The sequence below is a fragment of the Scyliorhinus canicula genome, chromosome 25 (assembly GCF_902713615.1).
Source record: "Scyliorhinus canicula chromosome 25, sScyCan1.1, whole genome shotgun sequence".
Taxonomy (NCBI): Eukaryota; Metazoa; Chordata; class Chondrichthyes; order Carcharhiniformes; family Scyliorhinidae; genus Scyliorhinus; species Scyliorhinus canicula.
In genome coordinates this window covers 25355803-25373302 of record NC_052170.1, presented here as the reverse complement: position 1 = coordinate 25373302, position 17500 = coordinate 25355803, and the positions used below count along the sequence as shown (strand labels likewise).

At 49.2% G+C, this 17500-nt stretch overlaps 1 protein-coding gene across 1 annotated transcript in view; it reads right to left on the bottom strand.

Moving 5' to 3' along the window:
• The window catches only part of LOC119957134 (volume-regulated anion channel subunit LRRC8D-like), a 31395-nt gene extending 20996 nt beyond the window's left edge, over positions 1-10399 (bottom strand). Inside the window, exon 1 of the mRNA XM_038784881.1 lies at positions 10126-10399. The gene's annotated coding sequence lies outside the window, so the exon portion shown is untranslated. The remainder of the gene's footprint in view (positions 1-10125) is intronic.
• Positions 10400-17500: the final 7101 nt, after the last annotated feature.

Genomic DNA, 17500 nt, shown 5'->3' with positions numbered 1-17500 from the left:
TATATATGTGTGTGTCTATGTGTGAGTGTGTGTCTATATGTGAATGCGTATATATGTGTGTGTCTATGTGTGAGTGTGTGTCTATGTGTGAGTGTGTGTCTATATGTGAGTGTGTGTCTATATGTGAATACGTATATATGTGTGTGTCTATGTGTGAGTGTGTGTCTATATGTGAGTGTGTGTCTATATGTGAGTGTGTGTCTATATGTGAATGCGTATATATGTGTGTGTCTATGTGTGAGTGTGTGTCTATATGTGAGTGTGTGTCTATATGTGAGTGTGTGTCTATATGTGAGTGTGTGTCTATATGTGAGTGTGTGTCTATATGTGAGTGTGTGTGTCTATATGTGAATGCGTATATATGTGTGTGTGTCTATATGTGAGTGTGTGTGTCTATATGTGAGTGTGTGTGTCTATATGTGAGTGTGTGTGTCTATATGTGAGTGTGTGTGTCTATATGTGAGTGTATGTGTCTATATGTGAGTATGTGTCTATATGTGAGTGTGTGTGTCTATATGTGAGTATGTGTCTATATGTGAGTGTGTGTGTCTATATGTGAGTGTGTGTGTCTATATGTGAGTGTGTGTGTCTATATGTGAGTGTGTGTGTCTATATGTGAGTGTGTGTCTATATGTGAATGTGTATATATGTGAGTGTGTGTCTATATGTGAGTGTGTGTCTATATGTGAATGTGTATATATGTGTGTGTCTATGTGTGAGTGTGTGTCTATATGTGACTGTGTGTCTATATGTGAGTGTGTGTCTATATGTGAATGCGTATATATGTGTGTGTCTATGTGTGAGTGTGTGTCTATATGTGAGTGTGTGTCTATATGTGAGTGTGTGTCTATATGTGAGTGTGTGTCTATATGTGAGTGTGTGTCTATATGTGAATGCGTATATATGTGTGTGTCTATATGTGAGTGTGTGTCTATATGTGAGTGTGTGTCTATATGTGAGTGTGTGTCTATATGTGAATGCGTATATATGTGTGTGTCTATATGTGAGTGTGTGTCTATATGTGAGTGTGTGTCTATATGTGAGTGTGTGTGTCTATATGTGAATGCGTATATATGTGTGTGTCTATATGTGAGTGTGTGTGTCTATATGTGAGTGTGTGTGTCTATATGTGAGTGTGTGTGTCTATGTGAGTGTGTGTGTCTATATGTGAATGCGTATATGTGTGTGTGTCTATATGTGAGTGTGTGTGTCTATATGTGAGTGTGTGTCTATATGTCAATGCATATACATGTGTGTGTCTATGTGTGAGTGTGTGTGTCTATATGTGAGTGTGTGTGTCTATATGTGAGTGTGTGTCTATATGTGAATGCGTATATATGTGTGTGTCTATGTGTGAGTGTGTGTCTATATGTGAGTGTGTGTCTATATGTGAGTGTGTGTCTATATGTGAATGCGTATATATGTGTGTGTCTATGTGTGAGTGTGTGTCTATATGTGAGTGTGTGTCTATATGTGAATGCGTATATATGTGTGTGTCTATATGTGAGTGTGTGTCTATATGTGAGTGTGTGTCTATATGTGAGTGTGTGTGTCTATATGTGAATGCGTATACATGTGTGTGTCTATATGTGAGTGTGTGTGTCTATATGTGAGTATGTGTCTATGTGAGTGTGTGTGTCTATATGTGAGTATGTGTCTATATGTGAGTGTGTGTGTCTATATGTGAGTATGTGTCTATATGTGAGTGTGTGTGTCTATATGTGAGTGTGTGTGTCTATATGTGAGTATGTGTCTATATGTGAGTGTGTGTGTCTATATGTGAGTGTGTGTGTCTATATGTGAGTGTGTGTGTCTATATGTGAGTGTGTGTGTCTATATGTGAATGTGTATATATGTGTGTGTCTATATGCGAGTGTGGGTCTATATGTGAGTGTGTGTGTCTATATGTGAGTGTGTGTGTCTATATGTGAGTATGTGTCTATATGTGAGTGTGTGTGTCTATATGTGAGTGTGTGTGTCTATATGTGAGTGTGTGTGTCTATATGTGAGTGTGTGTGTCTATATGTGAGTGTGTGTGTCTATATGTGAGTGTGTGTGTCTATATGTGAGTATGTGTCTATATGTGAGTGTGTGTGTCTATATGTGAGTATGTGTCTATATGTGAGTGTGTGTGTCTATATGTGAGTGTGTGTGTCTATATGTGAGTGTGTGTGTCTATATGTGAGTGTGTGTCTATATGTGAGTGTGTGTGTCTATATGTGAGTGTGTGTGTCTATATGTGAGTGTGTGTGTCTATATGTGAATGTGTGTGTCTATATGTGAGTGCGTGTGTCTATATGTGAGTGCGTGTGTCTATATGTGAGTGTGTGTGTCTATATGTGAGTGTGTGTGTCTATATGTGAGTGTGTGTGTCTATATGTGAATGTGTATATATGTGTGTGTCTATATGTGAGTGTGTGTCTATATGCGAGTGTGGGTCTATACGCGAGTGTGGGTCTATACGTGAGTGTGTGTGTCTATATGTGAGTGTGTGTGTCTATATGCGAGTGTGGGTCTATATGCGAGTGTGGGTCTATATGTGAGTGTGTGTGTCTATATGTGAGTGTGTGTGTCTATATGTGAGTGTGTGTGTCTATATGTGAATGTGTATATATGTGCGTGTCTATATGTGAGTGTGTGTCTATATGTGTGTGTGTCCACATGTGTGTGTCTACGTGTGTGTATATGTGTGTATATATGTGAGTGTGTATATGTGTGTGTATATATGTGAGTGTATATATGTGAGTGTGTATATGTGTGTATATATGTGAGTGTGTATATGTGTGTGTATATATGTGAGTGTATATATGTGAGTGTGTATATGTGTGTGTATATATGGAGTGTGTATATGTGTATATGTGAGTGTATATGTGTGTGTATATATGTGAGTGTGTATATGTGTGTGTGTATATGTGTGTATATGTGTGTGTGTATATGTGTGTGTATATATGTGAGTGTGTATATGTGTGTGTATATATGTGAGTGTGTATATGTGTGTGTATATATGTGAGTGTGTATATGTGTGTGTATATATGTGAGTGTGTATATGTGTGTATATATGTGAGTGTGTATATGTGTGTGTATATATGTGAGTGTGTATATGTGTGTATATATGTGAGTGTGTATATGTGTGTGTATATATGTGAGTGTGTATATGTGTGTGTATATAGGAGTGTGTATATGTGTGTATATATGTGAGTGTGTATATGTGTGTGTATATATGTGAGTGTGTATATGTGTGTGTATATATGTGAGTGTGTATATGTGTGTGTATATATGTGAGTGTGTATATGTGTGTGTATATATGTGTGTGTGTATATATGTGTGTGTGTATATATGTGAGTGTGTATATGTGTGTGTATATATGTGAGTGTGTATATGTGTGTGTGTATATGTGTGTGTATATATGTGTGTGTGTATATATGTGAGTGTGTATATGTGTGTGTATATATATGAGTGTGTATATATATGTGTGTGTATATATGTGAGTGTGTATATGTGTGTGTATATATGTGAGTGTGTATATATGTGAGTGTGTATATGTGTGTGTATATATGTGAGTGTGTATATGTGTGTGTATATATGTGAGTGTGTATATATGTGAGTGTGTATATGTGTGTGTATATATGTGAGTGTGTATATGTGTGTGTATATGTGAGTGTGTATATGTGTGTGTATATATGTGAGTGTGTATATGTGTGTGTATATATGTGAGTGTATATATGTGAGTGTGTATATGTGTGTATATATGTGAGTGTGTATATGTGTGTGTATATATGTGAGTGTGTATATATGTGAGTGTGTATATGTGAGTGTGTATATGTGTGTGTATATATGTGAGTGTGTATATATGTGAGTGTGTATATATGTGAGTGTGTATATGTGTGTGTATATATGTGAGTGTGTATATATGTGAGTGTGTATATGTGTGTGTATATATGTGAGTGTGTATATGTGTGTGTATATATGTGAGTGTGTATATATGTGTGTGTATATATGTGTGTGTGTATATGTGTGTGTATATATGTGAGTGTGTATATGTGTGAGTATATATGTGAGTGTGTATATGTGTGTGTATATATGTGAGTGTGTATATGTGTGTATATGTGAGTGTGTATATGTGTGTGTATATATGAGTGTGTATATGTGTGTGTATATATGTGTGTGTGTATATATGTGAGTGTGTATATGTGTGTGTATATATGTGTGTGTGTATATATATGTGAGTGTGTATATATGTGAGTGTGTATATGTGTGTGTATATATATATATATGAGTGTGTATATATATGTGAGTGTGTGTGTATATATGTGAGTGTGTATATGTGTGTGTATATATATATGTGTGTGTATATATGTGAGTGTGTATATGTGTGTGTATATATGTGAGTGTGTATATGTGTGTGTATATATGTGAGTGTGTGTGTATATATGTGAGTGTGTATATGTGTGTGTATATATATATGTGTGTGTATATATGTGTGTGTATATATATATGTGTGTGTATATGTGTGTGTGTATATGTGTGTGTATATATGTGAGTGTGTATATGTGTGTGTATATATGTGAGTGTGTATATGTTTTTACAAATTGTGAGCGTCACTGGCTAGGCCAGTATTTATTGCCCATCCCTAATTGCCCTTCAGTAGGTGGGGGTGAGCCGCTTTCTTGACTGACTGAAGTCCATTAGATGTAGGTACATCCGCTGTGCTGTTAGGGAGGGAGTTCCAGGATGTTACCCCAGCGACAGTGAAGGAACGGCCGATATATTTCCCAGTCAGGGTGGTGGGATTCCCAGGTATCTGCTGCTCTTGTCCTTCTAGATGGTAGTGGCCGTATGTTGGGAAGGTGCTGCCTAAGGAACCTTGGTGAGTTGCTGCAGTGAATCTTGTAGATGGTACACACGGCTGCCCCTGTGCGTCAGTGGTGGAGGGAGTGAATGTTTGTGGAAGGGGAGCAATCAAGCGGGGCTGCTTTGTCCTGGATGGTGTTGAGCTTTTTGAGTGTTGGAGCTGCGCTCATCCAGGCAAGTGGGGAGTATTCCATCACATGCCCGACTCACACCCTGAATGGGGCTGGTTTAGCACAGTGGGCTAAACAGCTGGCTTGTAATGCAGAGCAAGGCCAGCAGCGCGGGTTCAATAAGTGATTATTATTATTACTTGAACACAGAAAGAAGTCTTACAACACCAGGTTAAAGTCCAACAGGGTTATTTAGAATCACTAGCTTTTGGAGCGCAGCTCCTTCCTCAGGTGAATGACTTCACTGTTGGACTTTAACCTGGTGTTGTAAGACTTCTTACTGTGCTCACCCCAGTCCAACGCCGGCATCTCCACATCATAGCTCCTGATTTGTGCCTTGTAGATGGTGGACAGGATTTGGAGGGTTAGGAGGTGAGTTGGACTGGGGTGAGCCTTTGACCTGCCCTGGTAGCCACAGTATTAATGTGGCTGGGTCCAGTCCAGTTTCTGATCAATGCTAACCCCCAGGATGTTAATTGTAGGGGATTGAACGTAGGTAATGCCATTGAATGTTAAGGGGCAATGGTTAGATCTCTCTTGTAGGAAATGGTCATTGCCTGGCACTTGTATGGCACGAATGTAAGTTGCCACTTGTCAGCTGCATTTGGACATGGGCTGCTTCATTATCTGAGGAACATAGAACATACAGTGCAGAAGGAGGCCATTCAGCCCATTGAGTCTGCACCGACCCACTTCAGCCCTCACCAACACCCCATCCCTGCAACCCAATAACCCCTCCTCATCGTTTTGGTCACTAAGGGCAATTCATCACGGCCAATCCACCTAACCTGCACGTCTTTGGACTGTGGGAGGAAACCGGAGCACCCGGAGGAAACTCACGCACACACGGGGAGAACGTGTAGACTCCGCACAGACAGTGACCCGGCGGGGAATCGAACCTAGGACCCTGGCGCTGTGAAGCAACTGTGCTAATCACTTGTGCTGCCCAAAGTAGTCGTGAATGGTGCTGAGCATTGTGCAGTCATCCACAAACATCCCCACTTCTGACTTTTTGATGGAAGGGAGGTCATTGATGAAGCAGCTGGAGATGGCTGGGCCAAGGACACTACCCTGAGGAACTCCTGCAGTGATGCAACAGGACTGAGATTATTGACCTCCAACCACCTCTGTGTGTATATATATATATATACATATATGCGTGTGTATATGTGTGTCTGTGTGCTGTATATGTGTGTGTAAGTTTGTATGTCTCTATATGTGTAAGTGTACATATATGTGTCTGTGAATATGTGTCTCTGTATGTGTGTGTATATATGTGTATGTCTATATGTGTGCACATATGTGTATATATATGTGTGAGTACAAATATATATGTATATATGTGAGTAAATGTGTATGTATGTGTGGATATATTTCTCTGTGTATATGTGTGTCAGTATATATGTATGTGTGACTATGTATGTGTGTGTGAGTGTATATAAGTGTCTCTGTGTATACATGTGTGTGAGTGTATATAAGTGTGTCTGGATATATCATATAATTCATAGAATTTACAGTGCTATTCGGCCCATCAAGTCTGCACCGGATCCTGGAAAGAGCACCCGACCCAAGCCCACACCTCCACCCTACCCCCATAACCCCACCCAACACTAAGGGCAATTTTGGACACTATGGGGCAATTTATCATGGCCAATCCACCTAACCTGCACATCTTTGGACTGTGGGAGGAAACCGGAGCACCCGGAGGAAACCCACGCACACACGGGCAGACTCCGCACAGACAGTGACCCAAGCCGGAATCGAACCTGGGACCCTGGAGCTGTGAAGCGATTGTGCTATCCACAATGCTACGTGTGTGTGTGTATGAGTGTTGTGTGTGTGTCAGTGTATATTTGTGTGTGTGTGAGTCTATATAAGTGTGTCAGTGTATATATGTGTGTGAGTGTATATAAGTGTGTCTGGATATATAAGTGTGTCAGTGTATATATGTGTGTGTGTGCATATAAGTGTGTTACAGAGATTACAATGGGATGAGAGAAGAACTAGCTAAGGTAGACTGGGAGCTAAGACTTTATGGTGGAACAGTTGAGGAACAATGGAGAACCTTCCAAGCGATTTTTCACAGTGCTCAGCAAAGGTTTATACCAACAAAAAGGAAGGACGGAAGAAAGAGGGAAAATCGACCATGGATATCTAAGGAAATAAGGGAGAGTATCAAATTGAAGGAAAAAGCATATAAAGTGGCAAAGATTGCTGGGAGATTAGAGGACTGGGAAATCTTTAGGGGGCAACAGAAAGCTACTAAAAAAGCTATAAAGAAGAGCAAGATAGAGTATGAGAGTAAACTTGCTCAGAATATAAAAACAGACAGTAAAAGTTTTTACAAATATATAAGACAAAAAAGAGTGGCTAAGGTAAATATTGGTCCTTTAGAGGATGAGAAGGGAGTTTTAATAATGGGAGATGAGGAAATGGCTGAGGAACTGAACAGGCTTTTTGGGTCGGTCTTCACAGTGGAAGACACAAATAACATGCCAGCGACTGATAGAAATGAGGCTATGACAGGTGAGGACCTTGAGAGGATTGTTATCACTAAGGAGGGAGTGATGGGCAAGCTAATGGGGCTAAAGGTAGACAAGTCTCCTGGCCCTGATGGAATGCATCCCAGAGTGCTAAAAGAGATGGCTAGGGAAATTGCAGATGCACTAGTGATAATTTACCGAAATTCACTAGGCTCTGGGGTGGTCCCGGTGGATTGGAAATTAGCAAACGTGACGCCACTGTTTAAAAAAGTAGGCAGAAAGCAGGAAATTATAGGCCAGTGAGCTTAACTTCGGTAGTAGGGAAGATGCTGGAATCTATCATCAAGGAAGAAATAGCGAGGCATCTGGATAGAAATTGTCCCATTGGGCAGACGCAGCATGGGTTCGTAAAGGCAGGTCATGCCTAACTAATTTAGTGGAATTTTTTGAGGACATTACCAGTGCAGTAGATAACGGGGAGCCGATGGATGTGGTATATCTGGATTTCCAGAAAGCCTTTGGCAAGGTACCACACAAAAGGTTGCTGCATAAGATAAAGATGCATGGCATTAAGGATAAAGTAGTAGCATGGATAGAGGATTGGTTAATTAATAGAAAGCAAAGAGTTGGGATAAATGGGTGTTTCTCTGGTTGGCAATCAGTAGCTAGTGGTGTCCCTCAGGGATCCGTGTTGGGCCCACAATTGTTCACAATTTACATAGATGATTTGGAGTTGGGGACCAAGGGCAATGTGTCCAAGTTTGCAGATGACACTAAGATGAGTGGTAAAGCGAAAAGTGCAGAGGATGCTGGAAGTCTGCAGAGGGATTTGGATAGGTTAAGTGAATGGGCTAGGGTCTGGCAGATGGAATACAATGTTGACAAATGTGAGGTTATCCATTTTGGTAGGAATAACAGCAAACGGGATTATTATTTAGACGATACAATATTAAAGCATGCCGCTGTTCAGAGAGACTTGGGTGTGCTAGTGCATGAGTCACAGAAGGTTGGTTTACATGTGCAACAGGTGATTAAGAAGGCAAATGGAATTTTTTCCTTCATTGCTAGAGGGATGGAGTTTAAGACTAGGGAGGTTATGTTGCAATTGTATATGGTGTTAGTGCGGCCACACCTGGAGTATTGTGTTCAGTTTTGGTCTCCTTACTTGAGAAAGGACGTACTGGCGCTGGAGGGTGTGCAGAGGAGATTCACTAGGTTAATCCCAGAGCTGAAGGGGTTGGATTATGAGGAGAGGTTGAGTAGACTGGGACTGTACTCGTTGGAATTTAGAAGGATGAGGGGGGATCTTATAGAAACATTTAAAATTATGAAGGGAATAGATAGGATAGATGCGGGCAGGTTGTTTCCACTGGCGGGTGACAGCAGAACTAGGGGACATAGCCTCAAAATAAGGGGAAGTAGATTTAGGACTGAGTTTAGGAGGAACTTCTTCACCCAAAGGGTTGTGAATCTATGGAATTCCTTGCCCAGTGAAACAGTTGAGGCCCCTTCATTACATGTTTTTAAGGCAAAGATAGATAGTTTTTGAAGAATAAAGGGATTAAGGGTTATGGTGTTCGGGCCGGAAAGTGGAGCTGAGTCCACAAAAGATCAGCCATGATCTCATTGAATGGCGGAGCAGGCTCGAGGGGCCAGATGGCCTACTCCTGCTCCTAGTTCTTATGTTCTTATGTTCTTATATATGTGTGTGTATATAAGTGTGTCAGTGTATGTGTGTGTGTGTGTGTATAAGTGTTGTGTGTGTGTGAGTGTACATTTGTGTGTGAGTGTATATACGTGTGTGTGTGTATAAGTGTGTTAGTGTATACGTGTGTGTGTGTATAAGTGTTGTGTGTGCCTGTGTATATCTGATCTGCCTCAATAAATACATTACCCTGTGTAACTGCTTCAAAGAGAGTGGAAACATTGTTAAACTCTCACTACCCCACCTCCACCAGGATTAGAAACAGGTAATGAGGGAGTCACTCCGCTCGGGTTAATGAGGGAGTCACTCCCCTCGGGTTAATGAGGGAGTCTCCCCTTACCCCGAGTTTGGAGAGGGAGAGGGGATCACTGGGGTTGGGGAGGGGATCACTGGGGTTGGGGAGGGGGATCATTGGGGTTGGGGAGGGGGTCACGGGTTGGGGAGGGGGATCACTGGGGTTGGGGAGGGGGATTCATTGGGGTTGGGGAGGGGGATCACTGGGGTTGGGGAGGGGGATCACTGGGGTTGGGGAGGGGGTCACGGGTTGGGGAGGGCGATCACTGGGGTTGGGGAGGGGGATCACTGGGGTTGGGGAGGGGGATCACTGGGGTTGGGGAGGGGAACATTGGGGTTGGGGAGGGGGATCATTGGGGTTGGGGAGGGGGATCACTGGGGTTGGGGAGGGGGATCACTGGGGTTGGGGAGGGGGATCATTGGGGTTGGGTAGGGGGATCATTGGGGACCTTGCCCCTCTCCCTGGGGGTAGGAGCAGCTGAGTGGGGAGATGGACGGGGCTGTGTTTAGTCCAGGGCCCCTCCTCTCTCTGGGGAGAGGGTTTGCAGAGGGACAGGGCGAGACAGCTGTCAGTGAGTTGGAGTTTGAGTTGCTGAGTGTGAGAATGGAAAGGTTTACTTACTGTCAGCACAGCGTCAGCAGCAGGAAGTGCGAGCGGGAGCAGGGGCTGCTCTCACTGCCAGTCACAACATTGCCAGGGCCGCCCTCAATTTGCTCTTTGATCTCTCCCCGTCACCTTCCCTCACTCTCTCTATCACTGCCATGCCCTCCGCAGCACCCTCGGTTCGCTCGCTTTCTTTTCCTCCCCCTTGCCGACGTTCTTTGTATTTCTTTCTCTCTGTCTGTCTGACCCTCTCTCCCTCTACCCCCCTGCCCCTTTTCGCACTCTCTCTCTCACTCTCTCTCTCTCTCTCACTCTCCCTCTCTCCTCCCCTCCCCCTCTCTCTCTCTCTCTCTCCCCCTCTCTCTCTCTCTCTCTCTCTCTCTCTATCTCCCTCTCACTCTCCCTCTCGCCCTCCCACCCCCTCTACCTCCCTCCCCCTCCTCCCCTTCCCTCCCAACCCCCTCTCCTACCCTCTCCTGCCCCCTCTCTCCCCCCCCTCCTCCCGTCTGGAAGTTAGCCGCTGAACTCCATTTTTGTGCTTGGAGCTGCCAGTCAGCTTCTCCCCGGCTCCGTCCTCTTAAACCCTCACGTGATCCGACTTTTCTGTGGCAAGTTGCTATAGCGACTCGAGGTCGCCTTGATCCAGTTTGACAATACTCAGGGGGAAGAAAACATTCATTACTCGGTGTAATCTGGTTCCCGCCCATTAGAGGATGTTGGTGAGGGGGGGGGAGGGAGGGGGAGGGAGGAGGACGGGGAGGGAGAGGTGGGTGAGGGGGGAGGGAGGAGGAGGGGAGAGAGGGAGGAGAGGAGGGGGAGGGAGAGGAGGGGGAGGGAGGGGGAGAGGAGGGGAGAGGGTGAGGGGGAGGGAGGAGGGGGAGAGGAGGAGGAGGGAGAGGCGGGGAGGGGGGAGGGAGGAGGGGGAGAGGAGGGGAGGGTGAGGGAGGGAGGAGAAGGTGAGGAGACGGGGAGGGAGGAGGGGAGAAGGTGAGGGGAAGGGGGGAGGGGAGAGGGTGGGGGGAGAGGAGGAAGGGAGATGGTGGGGGAGGCAGGAGGGGGAGAGGAGGAGGAGGTGAGAGAGGAGGGGAGAGGGTGAGGGAGGGAGGGAGGAGAAGGTGAGGGGGAGGGGGCAGAGTGTGGATAGGGTGATGGGAGTGGTGGAGGAGTGGGGAGGGGAGAGGGGGAGAGTGTGGATAGGGGGAGGGGAGGGGGAGAGGAGTGGGGGAGGGGAGAGGACGAGGGGAGGGGGAGAGTGTGGATAGGGGGAGGGGAGTGGGGGAGAGGGGTAGGGGGAGTGTGGATAGGGGGAGGGGAGTGGGGGAGAGGATGAGGGGAGGGGGAGAGTGTGGATAGGGGAAGGGGAGTGGGGGAGGGGAGAGGGGGAGGAGAGAGGGGTAGGGGGAGAGTGTGGATAGGGGGAGGGGAGTGGGGGAGGAGAGAGGGGTAGGGGAGAGTGTGGATGGGGAGGGGAGTGGGGGACGGGTGAGGGGAGTGGGGGAGGAGAAGGGCCAAGAGAGGAGAGAGAGCGGAGGGGAAGAAAGGTGGGGGAAGAAGTTGAAAGTTAAGGGAGAGAAGAGAGGGGAAGTGGGGGAGAAGAAAAGAAAAGGAAAGGACGGGGAGGGAGAGGAGAGGAAAGGGGAGGGAGGAGAGGGGAGGTGGAGGTAGAGAGGGAGGGAGAGGAGAGGGGAAGGAGGAGAGAGGAGGGTAGACGGAGGAGAGGAGTGGGAGAGTGGATGGAGAAAGGGGGAAGGGAGAGTGGAGGAGTTGGGGAGGGAGAGGAAGTGGAGAGGTCGTTGGAGAGGAGAGGGGCGAGAGAGGGGTAGGGAAGAGGGGGGAAGGTGAGGGGGAGGGAAATCCAGTATGGATCGAAAGGGCCCAGTGTGAATCGACAGGGCCCAGTGTGGATCGACAGGGCCCAGTGTGAATCGACAGGGCCCAGTGTGAGTCGACAGGGCCCAGTGTGGGTCGACAGAATCCAGTGTGAATCGACAGGGCCCAGTGTGGGCCGACAGGGCCCAGTATGGATTGACAGGGCCCAGTGTGTATCGACAGGGCCCAGTATGGATCGACAAGGCCCAGTGTGAATCGACAGGGCCCAGTGTGAGTCGACAGAGCCCAGTGTGGGTCGACAGGGCCCAGTGTGGATCGACAGGGCCCAGTGAGGATCGACAGGGCCCAGTGAGGATCGACAGGGCCCAGTGAGGAATGACAGGGCCCAGTGTAGGTCGACAGGGCCCAGTGTGGGTCGCTAGGGCCCAGTGTGAATCGACAGTGCCCAATGTGGGTTGACAGAGCCCAGTGTGAATCGACAGGGCCCAGTGTGGATCGACAGGGCTGAGTGTGAATCGACAGGGCCCAGTGTGTGTCGACAGGGCCCAGTGTGTGTCGACAGGGCCCAGTGTGTGTCGACAGGGCCCAGTGTGGATCGACAGGGCTGAGTGTGAATCGACAGGGCTCAGTGAGGATCGACAGAGCCCAGTGAGGAGCGACAGGGCCCAGTGTGGGTCGACAGGGCCCAGTGTGGGTCGACAGGGCCCAGTGTGGGTCGACAGAGCGCCGTGTCAATCGACAGGGCCCAGTGTGGATTGACAGGGCCCAGTGTAGGTCGACAGGGCCCAGTGTGGGTCGACAGGGCCCAGTGTGGATCGACAGGGCCCAGTGTGGATCGACAGGGCCCAGTGTGTGTCGATAGGGCCCAGTGTGGATCAACAGAGCCCAGTGTGGGTCGACAGGGCCCAGTGTGGATCGACAGGGACAAGTGTGGATCGACAGGGCCCGGTGTGGGTTGACAGGGCACAGTGTGGGTCGACAGGCCCCGTGTGGATCGACAGGGCCGAGTGTGAATCGACAGGGCCCAGTGTGGGTCGACAGGGCCCAGTGTGGGTCGACAGGGCCCAGTGTGAATCGACAGGGCCCAGTGTGGATCGACAGGGCTCAGTCTGGATCGACAGGGCCCAGTGTGTGTCGATAGGGCCCAGTGCGGATCGACAGGGCCTAGTGTAGATCGACAGGGCCCAGTGAGGATCGACAGGGCCCAGTGAGGAACGACAGGGCCCAGTGTGGATCGGCAATGCCCAGTGCAGATCGACAGGGCCCAGTGTGGGTCGACAGGGCCTAGTATGGAGCGACAGGGCCCAGTGAGGATTGACAGTGCCCAGTGCAGATCGACAGGGCCCAGTGTGGGTCAACAGGGCCTAGTGTGGATCGACAGGGCCCAGTGAGGATCGACAGTGCCCAGTGCAGATCGACAGGGCCCAGTGTGGGTCGACAGGGCCTAGTGTGGATCGACAGGGCCCAGTGAGGATCAACAGTGCCCAATGTGGATCGACGGGATGCAGTGAGGATCGACAGGGCCCAGGGAGGATGTACAGGGCCCAGTGTGGATCGACGGGATGCAGTGTGGATCGACAGGGCCCAGTGAGGATCGACAGGGCCCAGTGAGGAACGACAGGGCCCAGTGTGGGTCGACAGGGCCCAGTGTGGGTCGACAGGGCCCAGTGTGGGTCGACAGGGCCCAGTGTGGATCGACAGAGCGCAGTGTGGATCGACAGGGCCCAGTGTGGGTCGACAGGGCCCAGTGTAAGTCGACAGGCCCCAGTGTGGGTCGACAGAGCGCAGTGTGAATCGACAGGGCCCAGTGTGGATCGACAGGGCCCAGTGTAGGTCGACAGGGCCCAGTGTGGGTCGACAGGGCCCAGTGTGGATCGACAGGGCCCAGTGTGTGTCGATAGGGCCCAGTGTAGATTAACAGAGCCCAGTGTGGGTCGACAGGGCCCAGTGTGGATCGACAGGGCCCGGTGTGGATCGACAGGGCCCGGTGTGGGTCGACAGGGCACAGTGTGGGTCGACAGGGCCCAGTGTGGATCGACAGGGCCGAGTGTGAGTCGACAGGGTCCAGTGTGGGTCGACAGGGCCCAGTGTGGATCGACAGGGCCCAGTGTGGATCGACAGGGCTCAGTCTGGATCGACAGGGCCCAGTGTGTGTCGATAGGGCCCAGTGCGGATCGACAGGGCCTAGTGTAGATCGACAGGGCCCAGTGAGGATCGACAGGGCCCACTGAGGAACGACAGGGCCCAGTGTGGATCGACAGTGCCCAGTGCAGATCGACAGGGCCCAGTGTGGGTCGACAGGGCCTAGTATGGATCGACAGGGCCCAGTGAGGATCGACAGTGCCCAGTGCAGATCGACAGGGCCCAGTGTGGGTCGACAGGGCCTAGTGTGGATCGACAGGGCCCAGTGAGGATCGACAGTGCCCAGTGCAGATCGACAGGGCCCAGTGTGGGTCGACAGGGCCTAGTGTGGATCGACAGGGGCCAGTGAGGATCGACAGTGCCCAATGTGGATCGACGGGATGCAGTGAGGATCGACAGGGCCCAGGGAGGATGTACAGGGCCCAGTGTGGATCGACGGGATGCAGTGTGGATCGACAGGGCCCAGTGAGGATCGACAGGGCCCAGTGAGGAACGACAGGGCCCAGTGTGGATCGACAGGGCCCAGTGAGGATCGACAGGGCCCAGTGTGGGTCGACAGGGCCCAGTGTGGATCGACAGGGCTCAGTGTGGATCGACAGGGCCCAGTGTGGGTCGACAGGGCCCAGTGTGGGTCGACAGGGCCCAGTGTGGATCGACAGGGCCCAGTGTGGATCGACAGGGCCCAGTGTGGGTCGACAGTGCCCAGTGTGGGTCGACAGGGCCCAGTGAGGATCGACAGGGCCCAGTGTGGGTCGACAGGGCCCAGTGTGGATCGACAGAGCGCAGTGTGGGTCGACAGGGCCCAGTGTGGATCGACAGGGCCCAGTGTGGATCGACAGAGCGCAGTGTGGATCGATAGGGCCCAGTGTGGATCGACAGGGCCCAGTGTGGATCGACAGAGCGCAGTGTGGATCGACAGGGCCCAGTGTGGGTCGACAGGGCCCAGTGAGGATCGACAGGGCCCAGTGTGGGTCGACAGGGCCCAGTGTGGATCGACAGAGCGCAGTGTGGGTCGAACAGGGCCCAGTGTGGATCGATAGGGCCCAGTGTGGATCGACAGAGCGCAGTGTGGATCGATAGGGCCCAGTGTGGATCGACAGAGCGCAGTGTGGATCGATAGGGCCCAGTGTGGATCGACAGAGCGCAGTGTGGATCGATAGGGCCCAGTGTGGATCGACAGGGCCCAGTGTGGATCGACAGGGCCCAGTGTGGATCGACAGAGCGCAGTGTGGATCGACAGGGCCCAGTGTGGATCGACAGGGCCCAGTGTAGTTCTATAGCGGCTGCTGCTGTACCCTGAGAGGCCACCCCCCCCCCCCACTAACAGGATCCAAAGCTTTGACAAAGAGTCATCCAGGCTGGAAACGTTAGCTCCCTTCTCTCTCCACAGATGCTGTCAGACCTGCTGAGATTGTTCCTCACCTGCGGTGTGACCGCATCACCAAACGTGCAATCCACGTCCCGCTCCGCATCACGGATGCTCCACAATGAATCCACCACCCTGAGCTCCAGCTCCGACAGCCGGTTAGCGATGCGCTGCATTCGGTCGGGGGGAAGGCTATTAGGTTTTATTTGACCCGTGTTTGGGGAAAATAGAGAACATGAAACATTCTTATATTTTGAAGACGGTTAAGTTCAGAGAGATGTTGTGAATGATGGTTTTAAAGATGAAAGAGAAAAAACATATTTGAGCGAAGTTTGGGAGCTGAATTGAGGGGAGCAGCCGTGAGTAAAAGATTCAGTAAGGTAGTGGTTTATTTTGGGGTGGGGGGCGGCCACTCAAAGAACAAAGAAAAATTACAACACAGGAACAGGCCCTTCGGGCCTCCCAGCCTGCGCCGATCCAGATCCTCTATCTAAACCTGTCGCCTATTTTCCAAGTTCTACTTCCCTCTATACCTGTCCAGATGCATCTTAAATGATGCTATCGTGCCCGCCTCTACCACCTCCGCTGGTAAAGCATTCCAGGCACCCACCACCCTCTGCGTAAAGAACTTTCTACGCACATCTCCCTTAAACTCTCCCCCTCTCACCTTGAACTCGTTACCCCTAGTAATTGAGTCCCCCACTCTTGGGAAAAGCTTGTTGCTATCCACCCTGTCCATACCTCTCATAATTTTGTAGACCTCAATGGGGTCCCCCCTCAACCTCCGTCTTTCTAATGAAAACAATCCTAATCTACTCAACCTTTCTTCATAGCAAGCACCCTCCAGATCAGGCAACATCCTGGTGAACCTCCTCTGCACCCTCTCTAAAGCATCCACATCCTTCTGGTAATGTGGCGACCAGAACTGTACGCAGTATTCCAAATGTGGCCGAACCAAAGTCTTACACAACTGTAACATTTTTTTTTTTTTTTTATAAATTTAGATTACCCAATTATTTTTTCCAATTAAGGGGCAATTTAGCGTGGCCAATCCACCTACTCTGCACATTTTTGGGTTGTGGGGGCGAAACCCACGCAGACACGGGGAGAATGTGCAAACTCCACACAGACAGTGACCCAGAGCCGAGATCGAACCTGGGACCTCAGCGCCGTGAGGCGGTTATGCTAACCACTTGGCCACCGTGCTGCCCGATACAACTGTAACATGACCTGCCGACTCAATACCCCGTCCGATGAAGGCAAGCATGCTGTATGCCTTCTTGACCAAACTATCGACCTGCGTTGCCACCTTCAGGGTACAAAGGACCTGAACTCCCAGATCTCTCTGTACATCAATTTTCCCCAAGACCCTTCCATTGACCATATAGTCCGCTCTTGAATTAGATCTTCCAAAATGCATCACCTCGCATTTGCCTGGATTGAACTCCATCTGCCATTTCTCTGCCCAACTCTCCAATCTATCTATATTTTGCTGTATTTTCTGACAGTCCCCCTCGCTATCTGCTACTCCACCAATCTTAGTGTCATCTGCAAACTTGCTAATCAGACCACCTCTACCTTCATCCAGGTCATTTATGTATATCACAAACAGTGGTCCGAGCATGGATCCCTGTGGAACACCACTAGTCACCTTTCTCCAAAGATGTACAGGTTAGGTGGATTGGCAATGCTAAATTGCCCTTAGTGTTGGGTGGGGTTATTCTATGATCCCCCTGCCACATTAGTTTAAAACCTCCCCAACAGTTTTAGCAAAAGCACCCCTTAGGACATTGGTTCCAGTCCTGCCCAGGTGTAGACCATGCGGTTTGTAATGGTCCCACCGCCCCCAGAACCGGTTCCAATGTCCCAAAAATCTGAACCCCTCCCTCCTGCACCATCTCTCTAGCCACGTATTCATTCTGACTATTCTTGAATTTCTACTCTGACTGTCCCGTGGTACTGGTAGCAATCAAACTATTCGGAAGGACAGAGTGGATGGTAAGGGAGGTGGCGTTGCTCTGTTATTTTAGGATGACATCCGGGCAATAGTAAGGG